This window comes from Heterodontus francisci, chromosome 15 (genome assembly GCF_036365525.1).
Source record: "Heterodontus francisci isolate sHetFra1 chromosome 15, sHetFra1.hap1, whole genome shotgun sequence".
In the NCBI taxonomy this organism is placed as follows: domain Eukaryota; kingdom Metazoa; phylum Chordata; class Chondrichthyes; order Heterodontiformes; family Heterodontidae; genus Heterodontus; species Heterodontus francisci.
The window spans coordinates 37,449,078-37,475,807 of NC_090385.1; positions in this window are offsets into that span (position 1 = coordinate 37,449,078).

The window sequence follows — 26,730 nt, forward strand, 5'->3', positions numbered from 1 at the left end:
TCTGGTGGAACTATAGATGGTTAGCTGCCAAGTCTCTTCAGACATCACAACCTAAGCCAAGATTTCAATGCCAAGCTGTATTACATAGAATAAATTGTTTTAAATTATTACATCTCCATGCTTCTTGAGCTGTCAGCATTTTCAGCACGTTCGGCGTTTTCTACATTTGGATTATTTCCTGTACAAGAACCGTTTGCACAAAATATAGAACACGACAAATTCTGTAAAAGTAATCTCATGTCTGCTAGAAAGTTTTATTTTAATCCCTCTCCCCTCCCACCCCGCTCCAATTTTTCTCCTCTACCCTCGTCTTTTGCTGAAGAAAATGACTCATGCTGGAGTGAATACCATCCCATGGGCATCTCAGTAGCCTGCCAATGCATGTCTAGATCGTGACTGTCAGCAACCTTTTCAAACATGGGAGTATTGTAGTTGAGTTCAACCCTGTTCTGACATGCAAATGCATGTACTTTCCAGCACCAGCCACAGGATAGCAATCAGGAGCAGACTTTTTGGTAATTTTCCTTTAATTTTGTAGTGCCTTTATTGCTGGGTTGACTGTGAAGGGCTAATTCAAAACAACAGGAATCAGCTCTGGAACCGACTAGTGTATGTCTCTCTGTTACACCTTGCCCTTACTAATCAGGTATCTTAGCACCAACCCATCTCTACTCCTCTGCATTCCCACTTTCCTAGCAGCAAACCAGGCATGGATTAATCCACAGCTAAGCACTATGCTTCTCTCCAAAGGGCCCATCGTGCCACCTGTTATGGCTCCTTACAAACAACATCTTCTCTAACTGACCCTCCTGCTGAGCTTGTCATTTAGCGGCTAATATCACCAATCTCTTTCTCAACCCGTTCACCCCATCACTGCCTCCTGAGACTCTGTCAGCATATTTACATTTGCCATTCCAATCCACATTTTCCTCCAGAATGGTCACTCACTCGCACACGAGTCCTTGCCATTCACAATCTTAACTGTAGACAACTGCTTTGATGGAAACTTGGATGATGAATGGTGGCATCTGACCCCTGGCTGATGCCTCCTGCCTAGGTACACTTTCCATCAGCAGTTCTATCAAAATGAGGAATATTTGGTCCTCATCCCCAGTTCCAACTTGGTCTCACCTCCTACTCCTCTGACATCTTCACCTCCTTTAAGCCCCTTACCTTTTTCCAGCCCTCTGGCTTCTTCTTTGGAATCCAATATCCAATTCTCCACCAACAATGTTCCCGCCCCCCGCCCCCCACCCGGCTTTTCCTATTCATTCTTTTCTTCCTCAGTCTGTGCAATTCTTCATACCCAGTGATTTCAATCTCCATCTCAATTCCCCTTACCCTCTGATTTCAGTGACCTCTTGTCCTCACTAAACCTCCCCCCCTCCTTTTTTTTTTATTTTTTCATGGGATGTGGGCATCGCTGGCAACGCCAGCATTTGTTGCCCATCCCTAATTGCCCTTGACAACTGAGTGGCTTGCTAAGCCATTTCAGAGGGCAGTTAAGAGTCAACCACATTGCTGTGGGTCTGGAGTCACAGGTGGACCAGACTAGGTAAGGACAGTAGATTTCCTTCCCTAAAGAACATTCGTGAACCAGATGGGTTTTTATGACAATCGATGATAGTTTCACAGCACTATTACTGAGACTAGCTTTCAATTCCAGATTTTTTTTTATTAACTAGTTGAACTTATTAACAGCCGTGCTGTGGCAGGATTTGAACCCATGTCCCCAAGGCATTGGCCTGGGCCTCTGGATTACTAGTTCAGTGACATTACCACTTCACTACCATCTCCTCCTAAACTCTCCTACCCATATTCAAAGCATCCCCTCAACCTCTGCACCTCCCTCTCCTTTAAGATCCTTAAAACCCACCTCTATGACCAAGCTTTTGGTGACTCCAACCAAATAGTTCTTCTATGGCTCAGAATTTATCTTTGTCTTATTATACCTCTGAGAAGCACTTTGGAACAATTTTCTATGTTATACATGTTGTTTAAATCTGATAATTAGAAATAAAAGCATTGTTAATAAAAGCATACTATACATATAAAATTTTCTTTTGTAAATCAGGATCTTTTCTTCACAGAACTGAAAGTAACTAATTGTCATTGAACGCAAAATTGTGCAGAGTGATCTCCGTAACCTATGTGTTTCGATGTTGGAATTAAATTTATCCGACTATTTTAACAATGGTCTTAACCTTTGCAAATAAAACAAATGAGTTAAATGCATCAATAAAATAGTCATCACACAATGTGATGTTTGCAAACTAAACCCAGGACTGTTTCTGTGGAGACAGCAAATTGTCCGGTGAGACCCATTTTTTTGCACTGTGTATATCATGTTAAATACAGTTATGTGTAGAATCTAGATTTTTATATGACAGTTCCTGCATTTTGTCCTGACTGATTTTATTTGTTGTATCATTTCGGTAGTCTTGCTTTACTCTTGACAATTCCTTCACATTGTAAGTATCTTGCTATCCAGTAGCCAGAGGCTGCATTCACTATGGGTTGCTGTTATCAGATGTCTTGGTGATCTGATGGGAAATAGTGAGAAGCAACAGTAACAGCTAGAAGGTTACAATGATCAAATTTTATGGCAAAAGACAAAACCTTGAGCCACAATCCCCAAAAACCACCCCTTTAACTGAGGGTAGCCAGATGTTCATCATTAACTCTAATGCCTTACATTAAAGAAACTTGAAACAGTATCAGCACTATTCTATCAACACAGTGCAGGTACATCTCATACAAGCAACACCAATATCATGGTTGGGTAGCTTCAAGAAAAGAGCTGCCCCAGAGAATTCCTCCTCAGTTACTTCACAATACACAACTCATCTCTACTTTCAATAGATTTCAAGCCCTGTGATCAGGTCCTATGGGGGTTACATGAAGCAGCATGCATATGTTGACAATACTGGTAACCTGCAATGCCTGAAGGTTGTGTCAAACATGAATGCAGGTGAATTTTCCCTGACATGACTCCAAGTGTCAGAGACAACTTTTACATCCACACTGCTCTGATCATCTACATTAGTGCAAGTGTGCATTCTAAACACTTGGTGGCAATAAGGAAGCTGGCCAGCTTTCCCTTAAGTTTGAAAATATTTGAAATACAACTTCTAACTTCCCCTTATCAAGGAACATGTTCCATCCTGTGACTGAACATGATAAGCTTATTTAGTTTCCCATTTTTATTTGACTTTCCACACTTAAATCAAGCACAAACCCAAATGCAGTTTCCTCGCAGAACGACGAGATGTACATCTTATCAACTGTGGAGGAACAGCAGCTGTCAATGGCCCTTCCCTGGGAGGGAGAAGAATGCTATTCACTGAATGGATAAAGGTGAGCAACTAAAGCAACACTGTCTTCTGAAGAATCACTAGCAATCATGTGATGATGTGAATCACGTTGAAATGTGTCAGCACATCACTTATGCACAATATCATTCTGGCTAAATTGTGCAAAGGTCCGGTTTAGTTTAGTTTAGTTTAGAGATACAGCACTGAAACAGGCCCTTCGGCCCACCGAGTCTGTGCCGACCATTAACCACCCATATATATACTAATCCTACACTAATCCCATATTCCTACCACATCCCCACCTGTCCCTATATTTCCCTACCACCTACCTATACTAGGGGCAATTTATAACGGCCAATTTACCTACCAACCTGCAAGTCTTTTGGCTTCTTCCTTTCCAGATAAAAGAGTTATGCCAAACACTCTCCAATGAAAACCATTAAGAATTTTTCCTTCTAAGTAATGATTATAAAAATGTCAGCACCAAATGTAGTTTCAAGTAAAGAACGGTCTTGAAATTCTACAGGTTACGCTTCCAGCAGCTAGGTCAAGATTGCACCTGCTGGTGCTGATCACCGCCACCTCCTTTTTCTTTAAGATTCAGACTGCTTGCCAGGCATGGGAAACTAGTGGAGTGCTCATGCATCCTTTTGGTGGCCAATATGTCAAAGGTTTCTTAGCATACTGGATGCTATTACAATACTAGATCCCCATGAGATTTACAGTCAGGGACATCAGGCTTATATTGTCCCGCTCCTGGCTCCACCCCGTAGCCTGTCGCTTACCTTGCAATGGGCAGATAGAAATTTCACCCCTTACAAGGCATGCGGGAAACTCCCAGAAACAGCAGAGACCTGATGTAACTGTGTCTCCCACATATCCTTTTGGGTTACACCAGTCACACGTCGAGGTTATCACAAGAGATTGGTAGAACCTTCATAGAGTTCCAAGGCCAACAGTTTATGGTGCCTTAATTTCCAAACTTCCATTCATTTGAAGTACCAGAATGATGTGCATGCTGCCGGCCCATGCATTTTGGTTATATTTACAACTTAAACTGATTTTTGCTTAAAATTTTGCTACGTACAAGCAAATACGGTGCAATTGAGGGTGAATTTACACTACAAATAGTGCCTGTGCAAAGCATTTTACTTTCATACTGAAGCTGCAGTTATAAAATAAATACTGCTTGAAATCAGAATCACGGCCCAATCTGGCACCAGAGCAAAATGGGATGAGACTGGAGGAATGAGTCTCATTTCACTTTATTTCAGAATCAGTTCAGGTCTTGGTGTCTGATTTAGAACAATACACAGCTGCTTTGCACCAATATTAAGCTCATAATGTGTATACGTGCTAAGTGTAACTCCGGAGCTAACATTCAATAGGTTGCACATTAGAATGTATCATTCTGAAGTTCAGAATCCTTTACCACTACCTTAAACTGTATTGTAGAAATTGCATTGTCATCTCTTCTTACAAGCTATTGCACTTAGGGTGACTACCCATCCTGTTTACTGTCAGCAATAAAAACAGAAAATGCTGAAAGTACTCAGCAGGTTGAGCAGCATCTGTGGAGAGAGAAACATAGAAACATAGAAAATCGGAGCAGGAGTAGGCCATTTGGCCCTTCGAGCCTGCTCCGCCGTTCATTATGATCATGGCTGATCATCCAACTCAGTAGCCTGTTCCAGCTTTCGCCCCATACCCTTTACAGAAACAGAGTTAACAACCGAATCTTAACCAGCACATGGTGACTCCTGATGTTGAGACCAAACGTGGGTCCTGAGCCTGCGTGACTGGATTACGGGGATATTACCAGCAGCAGTTAAATAAGAGGCTGCCATCGGGACCACCATCCTGCCTGCCTCTCTGAGCTGCCAGCCCAGTCAGAGCACCAGGAGCTCTGCAGCCTCAGCAGCACCACTGATCGAGGTGCCGCTGCTGAGGTTGCAAGGAGAGGGAGAGGGCGCCTCCATCTTGCAGTGCCCTTGACCGGCCAGTAAGAGATTTATTGATGTGCCAGGGCCAGGCAGGCAGGCCCAGTGATCAGAGGAGTGAACCCATAGCTGCGAGAGGCCCCTCCTAGGACCAGTGAGGCCTCCAGAAATGAAATCTCACCCCCACCCTTCCCCACGGAAGCCGCTGGGAGGCTGCTTCGATGTAGCTGGTGGACTCCCTCTGTGATGTGAGTTCATTCCCACACCAGTAAGATGCCCAGTAGCCTCGTAAAATGTTTGTCAATAGGCCAATCAATTGGCTTAATTAGCCACCCTCCTCCCCCGCTGGAAATATCCTCTGGTGGTGAAAACACTTGGGCTTCCCTCCTGACACCTTTCACTGCCATTTTACCACCCTTCCTGCCTCCCAGTCTGTCTCCAATGGACTGGTAAAATACCGGCCAATGTTTCAGCTCTGTGACCTCTCATCAGAACCATTTACTGTAAGTATAGTTTTGGGAACAGCTGTCCAGTAATTTTCAAACTTGAAAAATGAACAGTAGTGTTCATTTTGCAACACCTGTCTCTTGTTTAAAAAATGTGCTTCAGTTAAGTGGGGTGACTCGTGGCTCTGTGCAGCTGCGAGCAAATACAGCCTAAGCCTACACCCCAAGACCAGTTTTAGATTGGGTAAAAGGTGGGAGCCTTGTTCTCCTGGATAAATTTCTGGGCTAAATAGATAGTGAAAAATTGTGGAATTCCACCAAGATGTGATGGACTGATGTAAGCGTGCTGCATGTGACACAAACATTGAAGAAAGCTAGCCCTACTGAATGATATAAGACAGAGCTAACTAGATCAGGAAAGTCCCAGCTAAGTTATGTGATATCTGCTGATAAGGAATTACAATCACCCCCAACATTCCAGTACTAAGAAAAGTAAAATTGACCAAGAAATATGACCACGATCCAGTGACCCCCTGCTAGAACTGTATGTTTGCACATGTTAGTTGAGGGTAGGGCTGTCATTATTCTTTCAGTCAAATAGCCCTTTACATTCACTGGAGTCAATTTTAACTGCCTTCGCCTGGTGTTAAAGGGCAGTATTGACCCTGAAATGGATTAATGTGTTCAAGTTGGTTATCCAAAATTCAAAATAGACCCCACTGTCCAAGTGTGAGTGTAACTTCACAACTGTGTTCCTAACAATTAAACTTGCCTGCCAGGAATCTATATTGGAAATGTGAGCCAGCATGATACACCATTTCCAGAAGACTCACATGCGCCACTTGTCTGAATTTCCAATATATGCTACCAGTGGATGAGGCTCCATCCTGCAAGAGAAAATTCTATGAAGAATGGAAAGTTGAGTGAGATATGAGAGGCCTGGCGGAATAGGTGAAACTAGATATTAGTAACGACCTTCAAAAAAAGATGGGGAAAATCAAAACAAAAAAACTGAGAAAATTAGTTTAAACTTCGGACACTTCCTAAGTATGGCTTTAAGCTGATGATATCTCACTTTTTGCTGCATTTCCCAGGTGAAAGAAATGAAATGTTCCCTGGTGGTGCACTGTGAGGGACTTTTTGTTCACTGATACAGTGGCAGAATGCCAAACTGTTAAAAGGTGCTTTCATCCCCATTATTTGACAGGCCCCAAGAAATGAATTTGAGATTATATAGAAAACAACATCTCTCCCACCCTGTCTTTTCTTAAGGGAACAGTTATGCCGTCAAAGCACACCAGGTCTGGGCTGATGAATATTGAAAGTCAGCTTTTCTCTCGTTGCACCTGAGGATACGGTATCACACACAACACCTCCGTGTTATGCTATTGCTAAGCAATTATCCTTCACCAAATCTGAGGAAGTTATGGAACAGTGTGGGGTGATGAGGTTCTTTCATTTTGTCTGCTCTATTGACCCCAGTTACAAATACACAGCTGAATCTACTGATAAGAATCTGTCTGCTTAGAGAGAGAGAGAAATAGAATTCTTTTCACTTCAGTGCGGTCTTATCTTTCGAAGGTCAATCTTTCTTTCCAGCGCACACTGCTCAAGAGCCTGAAACACTTTCCCATACACTCGTTCTGTAAATTGCCCTTCCACAATTCATTTGCATCCAAAACACACTATAAACTCTCTTTCTCCATAGAGTCACTTGTTTAAATGAAATGTGATGTTCATTGTTAGCACCGCAAATGATAAAATAGCATTCTATTTTATTCGGTCGTCTTTGATGTGAGGAAAACAAGAAAAAGCATCTTATTCCAGTTATTGATTTTTTTTTTAAATTGGGTTTCACCTACAATCCCACACTAAGATATACAGCACTTTGCATTTCTAAATCAAAAGACTGTGGTTCTGACTCAGTTATAATCACTGTGTATAGAATGCTAATAGGGAGAAAAAAAATCCAAGAGTGCAGAGGTCCTTTTACACATCAGGAAACAATTTTTAATCAATGCATGATTTTAATTGTAATCACAGCATTTCAAGGTCTCATAGCATTTGTAAATTACAATTTTAAATGTGATAAATATGCAGAGCTTTCAAAATGCAAGACGTGTCAACTCAACACAGTTGTCAATTCTGGTTCAGGATAGCAAAGGATACTAAAGTAAAGTGGAATGACATTGAACTGAAAGTCATACACTGGCTTTCAGCACAAATATACTGCCAGATTTAATACATATTTTCCCTCCTTTAACATTTTTCCTTTTATCAAGGCATTATTACGACCAGGTGAGGGAGGGGTCTCAGGCTCCCCTCTTGCCTCTTTCCTGGTTTGGCCATAACAGGGTTTATCTTTTAAAACACAGTGTTTTTAGCTTACCACCTTAGTGAGTGCTTACTCACTGCTCTCTAATTGTAATTACAAATGAACCAATCAGACAGGTTTTCTTAGATTAAAACAAGAAAGATGTAAGTTTATTAGCTTCACCACTCTAGCTCAGTTAAAATTTACTAAAATACGCAACACAACCACGCCAGCATGCATACAAGATAAATACACACACAAATAGATACAGAGGGGGGAGAAAGAATTAAGGGGGGGGGGTGGTTAAGTAGGGTTGTCAAATAATAGAATTCAGTACTGCCTTTCGATTTTGATGTAAAGGCCTTGGTTGGAGTTGAGGAGTCGAGGTCTTGCAGTTCTTGCTGGGGCCAAGTGCACACTTTCGAATTTGCTTCTCTGGTACCAGAAGGCTGATGAGGTCCACTGTTTTGAGGCTTAAGCTGCTGCCGTGTGTCCCTGGGATTTTGCTTGAGTGACAGGGAGAGGGAGACCTTCCTCCCTTTTGTCCAGTTGCAGTCTCCCAAAAATCCTTTCTGTGAGGCACAATTCAAACAGTCCCCAGTCTGGCCAGCAGGTAAGTCATGTGTCCATCTCTTTGTTTGAAACAGCATCTTCTGCGGGGGTTGTTGATTCTCAAAGCTCTCCAGTCATACTTGGTGGGGTGTGGAGTTCTGGCTTTTATACAGACAAAGAATGTGGATTATTATGATGGCCCATCATAATTGTTAATTGAATTGGTGAGCATTCCCATTGCCTCTTTATTCAACTGTCTCTCAGAATGCAAATGTGCAACCGTGTTATCAGCTGTTGAACTCTGTTGGTTTTCTTAAACAACTGACGTGCAATGTACAGTAAAAAGGAGTCAAGCAGTATCCCATATGACAAAATTAATATGTTTCCATTTGGCAGGTGTGGTTTCCGTCACAGCATTAACTTATGCTGGAGTGCAGTTCTACAGTTGCAGATGTCCTTCATTATCTTACACAGGTGACCAACCTTAATGTGCAAGGCCAGGCAGTGTCAGAGACTATTCAACTTCAGGAGGCACTGCAGCCCAGCTTGTTTCGATCCTCACTTGACTTCTATATTTGGATATTTTTATCAGTGGACATTAGATAACTGTCTTGATTTTTCCTGGCAGCTAAGTCCAACTGCAGTAAATCTATTGCAACTCCATCCAAGATCAATTAACTCAGCAGAAACCTGGAATTGAAACTGGGATCTGAGGGTGTGCTGCATTGAAGGAGATACTGTTGTTTGGATGCAGTGTTAAACCAAGATTTTGTCTGTCCTCTCAGGTGGTTTTAAATGATCCCTTGCCACTAATTGAAGAACAATTGTGTTCTCCCAGGTATCCTATCCAATATTTATCCCTCAACTGACAGCAATAAAAAATGTTACTTGTTAATTATTTCGTTTCTGATCGTGAGACCTTGCTATATGCAAATTGGTTTCCATGTTTTCTTAAATTACAAAAGTGACTCCATGTGTAAAGTGCTTTGTGACATCCTGAGGTCATGAAAGATGTTATATAAATGCAAGTTATTTATTTCCTCACTCCTGCAGTGCTAACTTAGATTTTTAAACTTAATTATCTGGAAAGGGATGTGAACCTACAACTCATGGAATCCGAGGTAAGATTGCTACCTTGGAGCCATGACCAAGTGATACCCCCAAAGAGCCAACTTTAACCCATTCAGGATACGTGGGGTGTTGGTCCTAGGGAGGAGGGGCTTGTTAAAATAAAAGTAGCATTCTTTTCTCCATGTCCATATCGTGCTCCTGCCTGCTGCCAATTTACAGACATTTTTCAGACAACATGTAAGGCAAAATTCAGGATCCTATTACAATGATAAAACCCCGATACAATTCTAATGTGTTGTTGTGCGAGTGGTGCGATAAGCGAGAGCGACCAGAAAAACCCGGCAGTAAGTAGGAGCAGACCCAGAAGAGGGCTGGGAACATAAGTTTTTTTAAAAAAAGTCATTGCCCCTGGACCCTTCCACCCAATTCTAACCAACCGCCTCAAACCACTCATAATTCATGCCAAACTCTCATCCCGACTTAAAATTGGAACTTTGCATTGGAGATACAAAGAAATCCCTTTTCTTTCACCACACTAGAAACACATTTAACTTAGCTACCTGTCCGACTCTCTGCTGAGAACGATCAGCCTTTCACTGATAGCTAGTTTGCTATAGGTCTTTCATGTTCTGGTAAGTCCATATGATATACTGATGCCAGCACAACATGACTGCACAATCAGAGTCTCATTTTTCAAAGGTCAGATAGGGCAGCAACGTAATGCTGGTTCTAAAACCATAGCTACAAACTAGCATTGTATCATTAATCTCCTATTGCTTTCCTACAGATTTCAGTATCAAACTGACAATGTAACATGCAGCTGTGTACAGATTTGTTATTGTAATTTTTTGAAGGTATAAACGACTGTTTTCCTTCAAGGTTCTTTTGCGCTCCACATTCTGAAGGTAAATCTCCATTTGATTCAGTAGATGACATGCTACTCCCAGCCCCTCATCGTTTGTACTCATAACTGGAAATCAAGGACATGTACAGTAGCAACCCTACTTATGATTGTCCCAAGGTGTTCAACTGACCATGGGGCTGAGGCATAATTTTGGGGCAGAGTAGAAGGAACTTTACTCTGTATCTGTTACATCGGAAGACATAATGCTGAAACTGGAAAGTTCACTAAAACCTTGATAAGAGCAAAATTCATCAGCCATTCTATCATGAAAATTTGATTAATCTGTTAATCTGGCAGTCAAATTGTGAAGCTAATAATGTTTCTAATGGGACCTGTGCTGTACTTCTTCCCACAATATTGTGTTGAGATTAGAAACTAAATAGTGTGATAGATTGAATTTGCTTTGACAGTGTCATAGTGCCTCATTTTGGTTCCCTAACACGCTGTGCTGTTGTACTTTTACTGGTTAGCCTCTGCTGCCATATTTTATTTGGCATTTTTCACAATCTTTTCTTGCAAAGAACTATAAATGTGATTATAGAGTCATAGAATAGATCCTCTGTAAAACCTAATCCTTATTAAATTAGTTTAGTTTCTTAAATGATAAGAGGATAATTGCTGATGTGTCCCAAAGTCACACACACCAGAAGACAGAAGGGTCAATGTGCTGAGATAGCTGTGGTGTTTAAAATGCAACAGCATGTCTTATAGTCCTGTGATAGAGACAGAAAACTGTCCAGGATTCCCGCTCCTGATCATTATGCAGAATCTTGTGCTGAAGATTCTTGCTGGGAAATATGCACATGTAAATACAGGTGAAGATAGTTTCCTGTAATAGATCATTGACACTTACCATCTAGGTGTACATAGGAAGAACAGCCAATTCTGTGCAGTACCAAAGGGCTACTAATGTTCATGGAACCATCTCCAGGAAGAGACAGAAACAAACAGAATTACATTCATAGGGTGCCTTATGTCTCTCATAAACAACTCAAAGGTCTTCACAAACAATCCATTACTTTGAAGTTGAGAAGTGCAGTGACTATTGTCATGCAGGCCACCACCTGCCAAGAATGATGCACATTAATTTCGCCACATGGACATTAAATTTCAAATTGTTGCTAGGAAGAAGAGAAGGCCTGTGACAAAGGTTTGCTAGGCCCCTGGCTGGAAAGACATTTTTGCATATTAACAGACAGTGCATGGAACAAAGGAGTTATCCCCTGCTCCACTACAATCCACAAACAGATGTGGTCAAACCATGACTAACCTGCTTGGCAGTCTGAGTTTTTTTCTGAATTGTACAACTGAGAGTCAGCAGAAAGCAGAATGCTCCTGGACTGAAGAAGACCTCCTCTCTGTCCTGTCTGCTCCCTTCTCTTTCTCACAGAACTCCAAAACCCACTGAAGACACATGAACCCCAAGAGAGAAAGGTCTCCTACAGTGAACAAGGTTTAAGAATACTGGGCCCCAATAAGATGCAAGATCTACCTATAATCAAGGACTCTACAGTGAGCTCGAGGAACCATAACAAAAACTCCTCAGATATTGCCTCAAACCTTACCACTTTATTTTTTTCTGCTCATTTCTGTCTCTATCTGCATGTGTGTATCGCATGTGCATGCTATTGTGGGCGTGTCGTGTATCCGTAGGCGTCATCTGAATTCGAGTTTAAGTTTAATAAAATTTCACTTTTCTTCTTTAACCCAGAGAAAACCTGTTGTGCTGGTTTCTTTGCCTTATAATTGGAAAGCGGTGAACAAGGATTCACCAAGGGGGAGCTAAAAACACAGTGTGTTAAACATTAAACCCTGTTACAGGAAGACCAGGTGAAAGCTGAAAGGGAACCCTAGACCTCTTTCTCACCTGGTTGTAACACTATTGTTTAGTCATTGCGCACATGACAAGATCCCACAATGGGCTTTGGGGTGACCGGTTGAATGTAAAATGCAATCATTAACCTATGTTTGAGGCTTTGGATATTTTAACTCTCAGGCCACATCTACATACCACCAGTCAGCTGTCCACTACAAACAAACAGAAAGTGGCAGATTGTTGTTGGGCAGGGGAGGAAGTTTAGGCAGCCACGGTTTGCATGCTGGCACCAAAGGAAGGCTCACCAGCAAACTAGTGAGTCATGGGAAAAAGGGAGACCGTGACTTTCCTTGCAGCATCCTTAAGACCACTCCTACTCATCCTGGCCCCAAAAAAGAAACACTTCTCACCTACCTTGGAGGGCCTTTTCATCCTTCTTGACAGCTGCCGACCTGCTTTTACTTGGTGGGAAAGCCACGGCTGACTCCCAGTTCAGGGCCAGGTTAAAAAAGCATTTAGACAGTATTGACATAATTCATGGGGCCCCCACCTGGTTTAGGCAGGCAACTTCACTATCTGCAAAACCCTAAAGGGTAAAATTGTAGGCAGTGGGAAGGGAACAAGCTTCAAACAGATCAGTTTTAATTGTCCACCTGCCCAGTTAAAACAGACAGCCAAACATCAGCAACAGCAGGAAAGGAGAGAAGCAAACTGGCAAACAAAAGGGCATAACATCATGGTAATAGCTTTCCACATGAATTATGAATCTGCTGTGGAATTACTCACCCACAATTTTTAATACGGAAAATGGTATGCAAACTCAGGTAGCTTAAATAGATGAGCACTGACCAAGAGAACACAAAACATGTGAGATACATTCACAATAGTGAAATATAGATAAGATAAAGCAATGAAATTAATGGCTTTGCCATTAGGTTTAGTTTTCTTTTAATCAGCTCCATGCCCAGCATAAAAATATACTTGTTATACCCTTAATAAAGTGTATGACTAATATAAAATTATCCTATTGTTGTGTGATTGATTCAGTGCCCAGTGACATTCCAATTTATCACAGTTAATTATGTAACTGTTCAATTAAAAAAATTATAACACAGTTAAGTTGAAAATGCATCACCCATGGACTGAATAGTCTATCTGAACTATTGTGCTTTCAATGACATTGCTCACATTAGCTAAAAGGATAATCCTGCAAAAATTACTGATACTCAACATCAGCTTCGTTCAAGAATAGATTCAATTTGCATTAAATAGAGCTAAACTTACAAAGCCAGAGTTGTGAATTGATTAAGTTATGGGAAATTTGTGATTTCATAATAAATGCATTAGTTAGAATTATTCAGTTGTCTGTGTTTTAATCAAGATAGTTAATTCTGGTGAGCAAAGTACTTTCTATTTCAGCAGTCCAGTGTCAGCATCAAGTAATCTCAAGTAAAGTACCTACACAACAACATGAATTTCTCAAGCAGTGCTCACTTGATAGCTGTTTACGTTAAAGAGAACAAAAAAAGAGTAGATGACAACAACAACAATAAATTATATTTATATAGCACCTTTAACATAATAAAACATCCCAAGGCAATTCAAAGGAGCTTATAAAACAAAATCTGGCAAGTAGGAGGGCAGAAAGGAATATTGAAAGCATTAGGGCAGGTGTGAAGGCACATTTAAAAGAAGAGTTTTGTGGAGGTTTTGAATGTAGGGAGGTAACTGGCAAGATGTGGCTTGCGGGCCTGTGGGAGTGGGGGGGGGGGGGGGGCGGGGGGTGGTGCTGGAGGTAAATGGTGGGATGGATGTGGTGGAGGCACAGGCAGGAATTCCAAAGGGCAAGAGCATAGAAGCTAAACAAGTGACTGCCAGTGGTGGAGTAGAGGAGGGGGAAATTAGAAATCTAGTATTAAGGAGATGGAGGGTATATGCAGAGACACACGACAAGATGAGGTGATGGAGGAAGGAGCAAGCAAGTGTTCAAAGCCATTTGAAAGTAAGGATAAGAATTGAAATCAATTCACTGGGAGCCAATGGATGCCAGAGTGGGATTATGACAGTGAAGTACTTTATGTGCTGAGTTTTTGAATTAATTGATACTTGAAGTGAGTTAAGGCAGTTAAGCTGCCCAGGAGAACCTTAGAGAGGTTGGTCCAGAAATTGCTTAGCATCTGCCTGCGAGCGTGAACTTTATGCAGGGAAAGATCCTTACATTTGAATGGGACCAACTGGGCAATCCCAGGCACCTCACAAAGGAATGTAAGGTTAGCTCTGGCTCTGTGTTTTTTTTTTATTCATTCAGGGATGTGGGCATCGCTGGCTAGGCCAGCATTTATTGCCCATCCCTAATTGCCCTTGAGAAGGTGGTGGTGAGCTGCCTTCTTGAACCGCTGCAGTCCATTTGGGGTAGGTATACCCACAGTGCTGTAAGGAAGGGAATTCGAGGATTTTGACTCAGCGACAGTGAAGGAACGGCGATATAGTTCCAAGTCAGGATGGCGTGTGACTTGGAGGGGAACTTGCAGGTGGTGGTGTTCCCATGCATTTGCTGCCCTTGTCCTTCTAGTTGGTAGAGGTCACAGGTTTGGAAGGTGCTGTCTAAGGAGCCTTGGTGCATTGCTGCATCTTGTAGATGGTACACACTGTTGCCACTGTGCGTCGGTGGTGGAGGGAGTGAATGTTTGTAGATGGGGTGCCAATCAAGCGGGCTGCTTTGTCCTGGATGGTGTCGAGCTTCTTGAGTGTTGTTGGAGCTGCACCCATCCAGGCAAGTGGAGAGTATTCCATCACACTCCTGACCTGTGCCTTGTAGATGGTGGACAGGCTTTGGGGAGTCAGGAGGTGAGTTACCCGCCTCAGGATTCCTAGCCTCTGACCTGCTCTTGTAGCCATGGTATTTATATGGCTACCCCAGTTCAGTTTCTGGTCAATGGTAACCCATAGGATGTTGATAGTGGGGGATTCAGCGATGGTAATGCCGTTGAATGTCAAGGTGAGATTGTTAGATTCTGTCTTTTTGAGATGGTCATCGCCTGGCACTTGTGTGGCGTGAATGTTACTTGCCACTCAGCCCATGCCTGGATATTGTCCAGGTCTTGCTGCATTTCTACACAGACTGCTTCAGTATCTGAGGAGTCACGAATGGTGCTGAACATTGTGCAATCATCAGTGAACATCCCCACTTCTGACCTTATGATTGAAGAACGGTCATTGATGAAGCAGCTGAAGATGGTTGGACCTAGGACACTACCCTGAGGAACTCCTGCAGTGATGTCCTGGAGCTCAGATGATTGACCTCCAACAACCACAACCATCTTCCTTTGCGCGAGGTATGACTCCAGCCAGCGGAGGGTTTTCCCCCTGATTCCCATTGACCTCAGTTTTGCTAGGGCTCCTTGATGCCATACTCGGTCAAATGCTGCATTAATGTCAAGGGCAGTCACTCTCACCTCACCTCTTGAGTAACACTTGTGTCTCTGAATCAGAAAATCGTGCTTTCAAATCCCACTCCACGATTTGAACACAAAAATCAAGAGAGTACTAAACTGTTAGAGGTGCTGTCTTTTTAATGGACCATTAAATTGAAGCCCTTTCCAGTAGATGTCAAAGATCTCATAGCACTGTTTTGAAGAAGAGAAGGAGAGTTATCCAATGGTGTCCTGATCAATATTTAACACCCAATCAACATCAAAAAAGGATTATCTGGTTATTATCACATTGCTGTTTGTGGGAGTTTGCGATGTGCAAATTGGCTGCTGCATTTTCTATATTACAGCAATGACCACACTTCAAAATACTTCATTGGCTGTAAAGCACATTGGGAAAGGTGCTATATTTACTTTTTCCACATCATTTCAAATTGGCATTGGATTTTGAGCTGCTGCAATGGCAGCATTGGTCCTCAGGCAGGTCAGGGGAGGGAGCCACATTAGACCATGTATTCTTGAATGCAGCCGGCCCAGCACTAATTGCTTTCATGACAAAATAATTTTACAATGAGCCTCAAACAGGCTTTAGAGTCCTTATTTGCATGTGCAAAATGCCCAACATCTGATTCAGGCACTGGTCCTGGACACTTTTTTGCTAATAGAGTGGATGTAGCACTTCTGGTATGGAATGTTAAACACCTATTGCCTACATACACCTGCCATATTGAATGCTTGGCAACTTGTTTTGTGCTTGAAAAACAGACACAGTACCTACAAATATTGATGCTGTTGTTCCTCAATGTAACAAAAACAAAAGATCAGAGTTTTGGCAGTGGAAAGGGAAGGTCCTTGTTGCGGAGTTGGGAGAAATGATTTTCGTAATGAGCACTTTTGAGGGAGGAAGTAGAGTTCAGAGTCAAGAAGATTGCCAAAGCTCCATACTTCCTGATTTAGCCTGAGATAGCACCTAAAAATTGATGCAGTCAAAGTCAGGGATATGTATTTGCTGATAGGAGCCAATACAAATCAGCTTTTGTTTTGTTGGCAATAATTGAGAGGAAATTTTGGAACATGATGACAGATAGCCTACCTTCTGTCAACTCCAAACATGCGAAGGCACACAAGAGTGTATTATACTATAGCTGCTGATTTCAGACTAGTGCCTATCCAGCGAAATGTATAACCACAGATCTGAATAGTTGCAAATTCCGTTCTGCCCAGCAAGAATTTTTTTCTGTTCACCAGCTATTTAAGTTTTAATATTCAAACGCAGCAGGTGGGTCAAGGACTAAAGCCTGAATAGCTTGCTTCAATAATCAGAAAACTAATGAAATTAATAATTAAAAGCAAAATCAAAGACTGTTTTAATCAAAATAATCTAATAAGAAACAATCAAGATGGCTTTTGATTGCTACGATTTTGCTCTACTAACCTCATAGACCTTTTCCTGGAGATGAAATCTCTAATTGACAGGGGAAAGCCATATAATAGATACCTAGACTTTCGAAATGAAATGAAGTTCGATATGAATGACTCATTTACAAGCTGAGATGACTGGGTGAGACACAGAGGTGAATTATTAACTTGACTGAAGGGAAGGAAACAGAACTTAATTATAAAGGAATCCAGCTTATAGTGGGATCGGGGGAAAGAGGTTGAATGGGCTCATCCTGCAACCCATTTTGTTCTTGGTATACATCTAAATCCCTAGAAAAATGGCTTCAATATGTCAGCTTTGCATAATAACAGCATTCCTGCCTCTGAGTCAAAACATTTCCTATCCAATCTTTGTTTCTTCAACCACCACTTAAACAGATTAATTGATCATTTTCTGTTCAGAGCACCTTTATGCACAAATTGGCTGGGTATTTGCTTACAAAACAAGTGATTCTACTTCAAAAATAATTTCTTGGCTGAAAAGCTCATTGGGACGCACTGAGGATGTGAAAGACTACATAATTATATGTCTTTCTCTAGAAATGGTTTTGCAGAGATATATAACTTACTTAATGGGTTTGAGGAAGTAAATTGAGAACCACACTTTCAGACATGTCAGGCCATAGGTTCAGGGTTGTGATGAGAGATGTCAGGAAGTATTTGTTTACCTAGTTGAAATGATTTGTTGGGAAGAGCAGTTCAGGTCAGAACTCATTTAAGAAAGTGCTAATGGTGTGAAGATGAAACATGAGAGGAGGACTGAATGTTTTTCACAAGATCATAAACTAGGTCAATTTACACCCATCTTATGAAAAACTTTCAAATTTGATTTGAAAACTTCTTAAAATGTCCATTGAAAGGTTTTGTAACATTTTAAATTTGGCTTGGTTTTGGCTGGATTGTCTTATGTGTATTACAAATGTTTTTGATTGTATCCTTCTTGACTTTGTTAGCTTGAGTCAGTTGGTAGTATTTTGTGTCTGAATCAGAAAAATGTCAGTTTCCCTCATATAATGGTTGCAGGATATTGCTATGTGCAAGTTGGCTGCTGCATTTACCGACATCATAATTGTGATTGCATTTTATTTGCGAAAGTGAATTGAATGTGAATTGTTATGAGACACTCTGAATAGTGTGAAAAGGGACTATGCCAATGCAAGTTCTTTCTTTCTGTGAAATGATCAGTCAGATCATCAGATTGACTCCTAAAACAACATTTTTTATATACCACCTTTCTAGGCCTCAGGACATCTTAAAGCATTTTACAGCCAATGAAGTGCTTTTGAGGTGCAGTCACTGTTCTAACATAGGAAACATGGCAGCCAATTTGTGCATAACAAGATCCTACAAATGGCAGTGATCCTGCTCGAGAGATAAATATTGGCCAGGACAGTGGGGAGAATTCCCCTGCTCTTCTTCAAAATAGTGCCATGGGATGGATATATTGTATCCACCTGAGAAGGAAAATGGTGAAATAAAAACAGAAAATACTGGAAATACTCAGCAGGTCAGGCAGCATCTGTGGCGAGAGAAACAGTGTTAATGTTTCAGGTTGATGACCTTTCATCAGAACTGGGAAAAGTTGGAGATGTAATGGGTTTTAAGCAAGTATAAGGGAGGAGGGTGGGAAAAAGAACAAAAGGGCAAGTCTGTGCCAGGCAGGAGAAATTAAATGACAAAGGGTTGATGGTGTAAGGCCAAAGAGAGTGGTAATGGGACAAGTAAAGAAACAAAAGATGTGTGCAGTGTAGGTATGATTGGCAGACTGATGAACAGCTGCCATCCAAAAGTTTAAAAAAAGAACAAGAGAGTAGAAACAAAACCAACAAAGTAAAAGGAAGCAGAAAGCGGGCCGCGGTTACAATCTGAAATTGCTGAACTCAAGTTGAGTCCGGAAGACTGTAAAATGTCTAATCAAAAAAAAACTGTTCTTCGAGTTTATGTTGAGCTTCATTGGAACACTGCATGAGGCCAAGAACAGAGAAGTTAGAGTGGGAGAAAGGTCGATGTTCTATTCCGGAAAGCCAGTTGGGGAAGGATAGTACTGGAGCCAATCTTTACTCAGTCTAACATTTATTTACAGAGTCAAACATGACAAACATTCACCTCCTAAACTCAACCATCCCACAGTTTCAGTAAGTGTCTCTTTATATGTGCTCAAGTAAAACACAAATGAATGTCCTCCACCTGCATATGATTAAACACAATTGATATACAATTAACAGTGGAGAAATAAAATGGCAGGCGACTGGAAGCTCGGGGTCATGCCTATGGACTGAACAGAGGTGTTCCAGATAGCAGGAACCCAATCTGCATTTGATTTAACCAATGCATGGTGAGCAGCAAATAGAGTGTACTAAATTGAAAGAATTACAAATAAATCGCTGTTTCATCTGAAAGGAGTGTTTTGGGCTTGGGACAGTGGGAAAGGAGGGGTTAAAAAAGCAGGTGTTGTGGCTCCTGTTCTTGCATGGAAAGGTGCCATGGGAAGGGGAGGGGATGTTGGGGGCGATGGAGGAATGGACCAGGGTGTCGCAGAGGGAATGGTCCCTTCGGAAAGCTGAAAGGGGAGGGGAGGGGAAAATGTGTTTGGTGGTGGCATCACTTTGGAGCTGGTAGAAATGGTGGAGGATGATCCATTGAATACAGAGGCTGATGGGGTGGAAGGTGAGGATAGGGGAGGCCTATCATTGTTGTGGGAGGGAGGGGAAGGAGTGAGAGCACAATGTGCAAAATGCAATGGACACTGTCAACCATGGTATGGGGGAAGTCCTCCATTGAGGAAAAAGGAAGACATATCAAAAGTGCTAGTATGGAAGATTACATTGTAAATAGCACCTTGGTTTAAATTCTTATCTGCAATCCTGCACCTCTGAATTTGCAGCGCTCCCTCATAACTACATCATGGTGTCAGTCCAGATTTTAGGCCCAAGTTCCTGGAGTGCGTTTCAAATTCCAAACCTCCTAACTCAGAGGCAGGAATGCTGCCAACTGAGCCATAGCTAACTCTTGAGTTATACTGCCGAGTTTGTAACAATGTGAAATCAAAAGCACATTGCATCGGTGCAAAACTGTGTTATAATTATACAGTAGAACAGCAACAACAAAACTTGCATTTATGGAGTATCTTTAACAAAGTAAAACATTCCAGAGTGCTTCACAGGAGCATTGCCAAACAAGGTTTGACACCGAGCCACAAAATGAAATGGTTAGGCAGGTTACCAAAAGTTTGGTCAAAGAGGTCGGTTTTAAGGAGCATCTCTTAAAAGAGGAGAGAGAGGTAGAGTGGCAAAGAGGCTTAGGAAGGGAATTCCAGAGCCTAAAGCCCAGGCTGCTGAAGGCATGGCTGTCAATGGTGATCCAATTAAAATTGGGGATGTGAAAGAGGCAAGAATTGGAGGAGAGCAGAGATCTTGGACGGTTGTTGGGCTATAGGAAGTTACAGGGTTAGGATGGATGGATTTGAAAATATGAATGAGAATTTTAAAATTGAGGCATTGCTGCACCTAGAGCCAAGTTCAGAATAAAAAAAGGCATGAATAAGGGTTTCAGCAGCATATGAGCTGAGGAAGGGGTGGACTAAGAGTGACACTCTCAAATTACTCTCTTTGCCAGCAGTTGTCTCACCCATTCTCTGCACCACCCTTGTGACAGCCTAATTATAATTGCCTTGTGTGGAATTACATACGCAAACCCACACAAGATCCCAAGATAGACAATATTGACTGTCGACATTTGGCTCAAGTAGTCAATCCATCAAGAAAAAAACCTTTAATTCATGGCAACATTATGAAGCATGCATCATGTTGCAGTTGATTGGGTCCTCTAGTTGGGCTGTACTACAGTGCTCTATCAGACTCATTATTAAAATAAGACTTTGGAATACTAATAATCCTCTCTTAGACACATATTTTGGTTGCATGGGCTTCACTATATCTGATCTCCCTGTCTATCTATGGAAGTTTCATTGGAGTTATCTGCTATGAGTAGAGCAGATAGTCCTTGTCACTAATTAACCACCCTGATACACGGCTTTGAGACATGAAGCCTGAAATAGAAGGTTGTCGCATGATGAAAGATTCATGGCTTCTCCCTGGGTAACTTGCACTGACATATAGGGTCAGGAAATTAACATTCTACACAACCTGCATATTAATGAGATGGAAGCCCTTTCTGTTCATAAAATAGAGGGGTTTTCATAGGGGTCTTTAAGTGTCACTTGAGTTCTGTCAATTACTCCTTTTACCTGTAGAAAAGCTTAGAACTTTTAGAACTGGAAAAATCTCTCTCTCTCACTCTCTCTCTCTCTCTTTGCTTCTCTGATTTTATTGGGAAATAAACAAATTGCACAGTGTTCCTGAAGATTGCATCAGTAACCTTCTTATTGCAGTGGAGAGATACTGATTGGTTAATGTGACACAGATCATTTGATATTGCCTGGAATAATGCAGATTATTTTTTAATTCATTACTGGGGTGTGGGCATCACTGGCAAGGGCCAAATTTATTGCCCATCCTTAATTGCCCTTGAGAAGGTGTTGGTGAGCTGCCTTTTGAACCGCTGTAAGTGCATGTGGTGTAGATATTCCCACAGCACTGTTAGGAAGGGAGTTCCAGGATTTTGACCAGCGACAGAGAAGGAACAGCAATATAGCTCCAAGTTAGGATGTTTAGTGACATGGAGAGAAGCTTGTAGGTGGTGGTTGCCATTCTTCTGCTGCCCTTGTCCTTCTAGTTTGCGGATTTGGAAGGTGCTGTCCAAAGAGGCTTGATGCATTGCTGCAGTGCATCTTGTAGATGGTACACACTGCTGTCACTGGGCATCAGTGGTGGAAGGAGTGAAGGTTTAAGGTGGTGGATGGGATACCAATGAACGGGCTGCTTTGTCTTGGATGGTATCAAGCATCTTGAGTGTTGTTGGAGCAGCACTCATCCAGGCAAGTGCAAAGTATTCCATCACACTCCTGTCTTGTGCCTTGTAGATGGTGGACAGGCTTTGGGGAGTCAGGAGGTGAGTTACTTGCCACAGAATTCACAGCTTCTGAGCTGCTCTTGTAGCTGTAGTATTTATGTGGCTGGTCCAGTTACGTTTCTGGCCAATGGTAACCCCCACCCACCTGGATGTTGATTGTGGGTGATTCAGCAATGTAATGCCATTGAATGCCAAGGAGAGATGGTTTAATTCTCTCTTGTTGAAGATGGTCCTTGCCTGGCACTTGTGGGGTGTGAATATTACTTGTCATTTATCAGTCCAAGCCTGAATGTTGTCCAGGTCTTTTTGCATGCAGGCACGGATGGCTTCAGTATCTGAGGAGTTGTGAATGGTGCTGATGTATTTGGAGCCTCCTTGTCTAGCTAGTTGAATTGTCCACCACCATTCACAACTGGAGTTGGCAGGACTTTGATTTGCTCCATTGGCTGTGAGATTGCTCAGCACTGTCTATAACATACTGTTTCTGCTATTTAGCATGCATATAATCCTGTGTTGTAACTTCAGCTAGTTGGCACCTTATTTCGAGGTATGCCTGGTGCTATTCCTGGCATGTTCTCCTACACTCCTCATTGAACCAAGATTGGCAGCCTGGCTTAATGGTAATGGTAAAGTGAGGGATATGCCAGGCCATAAGTTTAGAGATTGTGGCTGAATACATTTCTGCTGTTGCTAATGGTCCACAGCGGCTCATGGATGCTGCTTTATCTGTTCTGAGTCTATCCCATTTAGTACAGTGGTAGTGACATATAACATGATGGAGTGTGTCCTCAGTGTGAAGATAGACTTTGTCAAGAAATGTGCAGTGGTCACTCCTACCAATACTGTTATGGACAGATGCATCTGAAAAAGTTAGACTGGTGAGGACGAGGTCAAGGAGGTTGCTCCCTCTTGTTGGCTCTCGCACTACCTTCCGCAGACCTGGTCTAGCAGATACATCCTTTAGAACTTGACCAGCTCAGTCATAGTGGTACTACTGAGCCATTCTTGGTGATGGACATTGAAGTACACACCCAGACTACATTCTCTGCCATTGTTACCCTCAGTGCTTCTTCCAAGTGGTGTTCAACATGGAGTAGCTTTGTTTCATCAGCTGAAGTAGGGCAGTAATCAGCAGGAGGTTTCCTTGTCCATTTTTGACCTGATGCCATGATACTTCATAGGGTCCAGAGTCAACATTGAAGACTCCCAGAGCCACTCCTTCCTAACTGTATACCACTGTGCCACCAGTGGACAGGACATACACAGAAATGGTGATGCAGAAGTCTGGGACATTGACTGCAGGTAAGATTTGGTGAGTATTACTATCTCAGGCTCTTGCTTGTCTAATCTGTGGGACAGCTCTCCCAATTTTGGCACAAATCCTCAGATGTTGGTGAGAAGGACTGTGTGCATTTGTCATTTCTAGTGCCTAGGTCAATGCCAGTTGGTCCCTTCCATTTTATTCTTGTTTGACTCTACTGTAGTAGCTTGGTACAACTGAATGGCTTGCTACCATTTCAGAGGGTAGTTAGAATCAACCACCTTGCAGTGGGTCTGGAATGACATGTAGGCCGGATCAGATTTCCTCCCCTGAAGTGCATTAGTGAACCAGTTGGGATTTTATGACAATTTGGTAATTTTATGATAATTATTAATGATCCTAGAATTTTAATTCCCTCAGCTGCCGTGGTAGTATTTGAATTCATATCTCTGGAATATTTGTCTGGGCCTCTAGGTTACAACTCCAGTAACATTACCACTATGCTACAAACCCCCTAAGATGCAGTGTTGATCTTCTGGTGCAAATGGGTTGTAGGTCTTCATCCAGCTGTTGGCATATTTCCCCAATAGCTTCCGAGGGAAAATACAGCCTCCTGAATGACATGCGTTCAGAGAATTCCAAGTAAGACCTCGTGGTCTATAAACTCCTGTAGCTGAGTGCGCACATGTAGGGTAGAGACACCTTCTATGATGCTTGATTATAAGAGCTGCTAATCTGGTCTCTTGCATATCTTCTTCTTCCTCTGCTTTATAACACAAAAATAATAATATTCCCATAAGGAAATCCTTGTGTTAAGTGCTTAGAATTACTTTGCACAAAGCCAATGGAAGTAACAGCAAAAGTCCTGTTACAACTCTAAAGTATTTTGAAGAATAAATAAATACCAAACTTCAATATGAGCACACAAAATTGCCTCCTCCGAACTGTATCCACTTCAGGCATATTTGCTGCAACCTCAAGAACCAGATGTATAATGGTATTCATTTTTAGGGCCAGGTTTGGAGTGGAAAGGGAAAGGCATGGCTCTTAACCCCATGTGAACGGAGTAGTAAGCACTCCTGGCAAGTCTTAAAGGAAGCAGGTGTGTTTTTAGGAGAAGAATGCAGGTAAAGTTTTACATCACTGAATCACAGAATCACTGAATTGTTACAGTGCAGAAGGAGGCCATGTGGCCCACCAGCTCTCTGAATGAGCAATTCACTTAGTACCATTCCCTCAGCTTTTCACCAAAACCTTGCATATTCTTCCTTTTCAGATAACAGTATAACTTCCTTTTGAATGCTTCAATTGAACCTGCCTCCACCACACTCTCAGGCAAAACATTTCAGACCTTACCATTCGCTGTGTGAAAATGTTTTTCTTCATGTACTTTTGCTTCTTTTACCAATTACTTTAAATCTGTGTCCTCTTGTTCTCGATTCTTTCATGAGTGGGAACAGTTTCTCCCTATTTACTCTGTCCAGACCCCTCAAGATTTGGAATACCTCTATCAAATCATCTCTCAGCTTTCATGTAAAGGAAAACAGCTCGAACATCTCCAATCTGTCCTCATAACTCAAGTTCCTCATCCCTGGAACCATTCTCGTGAATCTTTTCTGCACTCTCTCCAATGCCTTCACAGCTTTCCTAAAGTGGGGTGTCCAGAACTGGATGCAATACTCCAGCTGAGGCCGAACAACTGTCTTATACAAGTTCAACATTACCTCCTTGCTCTTGTACTCTATGCCCCTATTAATAAAGCATAGGAGATTGAATGCTTTATTAACCACGCTCTCAACCTGTCTTGCCACCTTCAAAGACTTTTGCTCATATACACCCAGATCCCTATGCTCCTGCACCCCCTTTCGAATTGTACCCTTTATTCTATATTGTCTCTCCATGTTCTTCCAACCAAAATGAATCACTTCACATTTCTCCACATTGAACTTCATCTGCCACCTGTCTGCCCATTCCACTAACTTGTCTATGTCCTTTTGAAGTCCTATACTATCCTCCTCACTGTTCACAATGCTTCCAAGTTTCATATCACATACAAACTTTGAAATTGTGCCCTGTACTCCAAGGTCTAGATCATTAAGATGTATCAGGGAGAGCTAGGGTCCCAACACTGACCCCTGGGGAACTCAAATACAAATCTTTCTTCAATCCAAAAAACATCCATTAGCCACTACCCTTTGTTTCCTGTCACTCAGGCAATTTCATATCCATGTTGCTACTGTGCCTTTTATTCTATGAGCTATAACTTTGCTCACAAGTCTGTTGTGTGGCACTGTATCAAACGCCTTTTGAAAGTCCATGTACACCACATCAACTGCATAGCCCTCATTTACTCCCTTGTTACTTCTTCAAAAAATTCCAGTAAGTTAGCGAAACATGATTTTCCCTTAAGAAACCCATGCTGGCTTTCATTAATTAACCTGCATTTGTCTATGTGACTATTAATTTTGTCCCAAATTATTCTTTCTAGAAGTTTCCCCACACCAAAGATAAACTGACTGGCTTGTAGTTGCTGGCCTTATCTTGACACCCTTTTTTTGAATAAGGGTATAACATTTGCAATTCTCCAGTCCTCTGGCACCACCCCTGAGTCCAAGGAAGACTGAAAAATTATGACCGGGGCCTCCGCAATTTCCACTCTCACTTCCCTCAGTATCCTTGGATACATCTCATCCACTCCTGGTACCTTATCCACTTTAAGTACAAACAGCCTATCCAATACCTCCACCTTATCAATTTTGAACCTTTCTAGTGTCTAAATTACCTTCTGTTTCACCATTGCCTGGGTTGTATCTTCTTCCTTGGTAAAGACAGATGCAAAGTAATCATTTAATACCTCAGGTATGCATTCTGCCTCCATGTGTAAATCTGCTTCTTGGTCCCTAATCTGCCCCACTTGTCCTTTTTCCACAGTTTTATTATTTATATGTCTATAGAAGACTTTGGGATTCCCTTTAATGTTAGCTGCCAGTCTCTTTTCATACTCTCCCTTTGCTTCTCTAATTTGCTTTTTCACTTCTCCTCTGAACCTTCTGTATTCAGCCTGGTTCTCAATAGTATTTTCTACCTGGCAGCTGTCATAAGCACACTTTTTTTTTCTTTATCTTAATTTCTATCACTTTTGTCATCCAGGTAACTCTGTTTTCGTTTACCCTATTTTTCCCTTTTGAGGGAATATATCTCAACTGTGCCCGAAATACCTCTTCTTTGAAGGTAACCCATTGTTCAGCTAATGGACCATTCAGCCCATCG